Below are 3,148 nucleotides of genomic sequence, written 5' to 3' on the forward strand. Positions count from 1 at the left end.
CTAATTTTTTTTCTTGATTTGTTTGTTGTTAAGTGCCATCGAGTCAATTCTGACTCAGCGATCATGTACAGGGTCTCCAACGAGTGGCTGGTGGGTTTGAACTGCTGACCTTGCAGCTTAGACTGACCTTGCAGTCCAGAGCATTCTCCTTCTTTACTCAAACCTCCTGGTTTTGTTCACTGGAAGTAATTTACTGGGTGCTTCTCCTAAACTGTCACCATTCCTTAATCTGGACACCACATGGTATGAGCTATTTTCTTTCCTTCCTTTGTGTTGAGTTTATTGTTGCAGTCAGAGTCTTAGATTATTAAATAAAAGCTAGATAAAGCAGAAGCATACATACTCTATATTTAAGGCTCTGAATAAAGTTTATTTTTATTGGACTTTGGTATGAATTAACCCATTTTCATGGCTATTAGTGAGTGAGGAAATAGTCCGTGATGAAGCTATTGCACTTCATTAATGTAATTTTAACAGTAGTTAAAGATTTCATTTTACTTGGATCCACTATCAGTGCTCATGGAAGCAGCCATTCAAAGAGAATTGATGCATTTGAATTAAACTGGGAAAGAATACTGAAACCACCATGGACTGTCAGAAGAACAAACAAATCTGTCTTGGAAAAAGAGCATCCAGAATACTCTTAGAAGTGAGGATAGACGGCCTTTGTCTCTCTTCTTTGGACATGTTGTCAGGAGGGATCAGTCCCTGGAGAAGGACAACATTTATGATCAAATGGAAGGTCAACAAAAAAACGGAAGGCCCTCCAATGAGACTAATGGACACAGTAAAAGCAATAATGAGTTCAAACAATTGTGAGGAAGGCGCAGAACTGGACAGTATTTCATTCTGTTGTTTGTAGGGTTGCTATGAGTTGGAACTGATTCGGTGGCACCTAACAACACTGTAATTTTTAAAAAGTCATTATAACTATTTTTCCATAGATGGGAACACTAACAAATTTTATATTATTTGATAAGTCATGCTGTTTATACAATTCTAATCACCTAAATGCTTCACAATTTGTTTGTAAAGGAAGCACACAGTTATAAGAATATTGAGTGCATTGCCTTTTTCTTTTGGGGGGGGCAGTAAAATGTCTATGTCTGATATCAGATGGATTTTATTTTTATAATATCCTTAATTGGTTTAACACCAGATGACAAATAAAAAAGAACATCAGTCTGAAATCGCATGAAAAAGAACAGACCTTCAAGAGGTTCTACAGTCTACCTTCCTGGTACTCAATATTAAGTAATTTGCTTCTGAGTACTGTTTTTTGCTTTTTTCTTAAAAGACTAGAATACACTTTTAAATGTATCATTTTATTTTTAAGTTTTTTATTTCATAGAATACATTTTTACATTGTTGTTATGTGCTGTGGAGTCGGTTCCGACTCATAGCGACCCTGCACAAGGTTTCCAAGGCTGTTAATCTTTACCGGAGCAGAATGCCTCATCTTTCTCCCGTGGAGCAGCTGGTAGTTTCGAACTGCTGACCTTGCTGTTCGCAGCCCAATTCGTAACCACTACGCTACCAGAGCTCCTTACATTTTTACATTAGAGATGCCCAAAGTAAGAAAACAGCAGTTTACTTTCAGTTTTATATTTGTAGGCAGATTATTTGAAGGATATGTTTGTTTGCAATCTATATTTTAATACATCTACAAGGAATGGAACTTCTCTATATTTAAACATTCCCAAGCTTTACCTCCTAAAATTCAAGTTAGTGAGAAATTTCCTCATTTTAAAGTTTCACTAGGACATGTAACCATCAACAGAAGAGCATAAAAAAAGAGGTGGATGTTTCCAAAACCTTAAGACAGTTAAAATTTTCTGAAAAATCTTTAGAGTTACAAACATTCCCATTGTCCATCATTCCTAGAACAAATGTCGAAGATGTATGAGCATAATATGCTGATCGTAGCAAATTGAATTCCCATTAAGAGATTGTTAAGTTAAAAGGTACACGCTCATATACATTGTTTTCTCACACTGTGAGTCTTTTAAAAAGGTAGAGGACAATCCCATTATATCACCAGACTATGGAAGGCAGTCTCACTATTCTGTGAATGTTAATTCCTCTCAAACCTTTTCCTCCAAAATTAAATTGTGAAAAGAATCAAGTGATTAGATGAGGGTTGTCTGACCAATGGACATCTGTTATTTCCTCCTATTGATAGTTGAAATGGGGTGACAAAGCGGAGGCAAAGAGGTGGACAATCATTTTTTAAGGGACTAAGTCAAAAGTCAGAGCTTCCACAGCATGACAACAGCTTTGCAGATGCCTACATCATGACAGTTGAAATAGCACAGACCAGTAAAGGTTAGAGCCGAGAGTGCCAGGAGGCCAGCCTTGGCAGCTTTCTGGGGTGCCTCCTCATGGACATAGTCAGTAACAACCTGTCCCAGACCCCAGTGACCATGGAGAGGGAGAAGTGCAGCTAGAGAGTAGTCCATCTCGCAGAGCAAGGATTCAAATAAGCAGCTGGGAGCAGGCCCAGGAGCAAAACACTGACAACCCTCTCCTCAGTCCAGTGGAGAGATGCAGCCTTGGAACCAGAACAGTGGCTGGGAAACAGGTGAATGTGCTGCACTCCTGAAGTAGACCGGTCCTGGAGAAATGCTGAGACAAGAGCAAGTCTGATCACTGAAGTTTGGAGGAAGACAGCTTGGTCTCCTTAGAGCGCCACAGAAAACACTTAGCCTCCATATCATCGCCATGTCTGTCCTTAGGACTCAAGGTCCTAAGTACTGTTTTCTTGTATTTAGTAGGTTGCATATTGAATCTGTGGAATCCTGGTGTGGTGTTATGGGATAAAGCACTGGATCACAAGGTCCGCTTGAACCACAAAGTCAGCAGTTCAAAATCATCAACTGCTCCTTGGAAACCTTATACAGGGTTGCTGAGTCGGAACTGACTCTGTGTCACTTAACAACAATATTGAATTTTTATGACTGTTCACATAACATTAGAGAAAGAAAATCTTTCAACATTTAAGAATGTTGTCAATTTCATAATGAAGATATGCTCTATGTGGCATGGAGATCATAAGTGATCAAGAAGTATGTTTTTATAATGAACAAACACATGGCTAAAATGTGCCTCAACCCATTGTCCTTCTATGCTTTGGATAGCATGTTTCCAA

At 38.7% G+C, this 3,148-nt stretch overlaps 1 pseudogene; it reads right to left on the reverse strand.

The window, feature by feature from the left end:
• Positions 1 to 2,249: 2,249 nt before the first annotated feature.
• LOC102842101 lies at positions 2,250 to 2,723 on the reverse strand (annotated as a pseudogene).
• Positions 2,724 to 3,148: the final 425 nt, after the last annotated feature.

This window comes from Chrysochloris asiatica, unplaced genomic scaffold (genome assembly GCF_000296735.1).
Source record: "Chrysochloris asiatica unplaced genomic scaffold, ChrAsi1.0 scaffold00430, whole genome shotgun sequence".
In the NCBI taxonomy this organism is placed as follows: Eukaryota; Metazoa; Chordata; class Mammalia; order Afrosoricida; family Chrysochloridae; genus Chrysochloris; species Chrysochloris asiatica.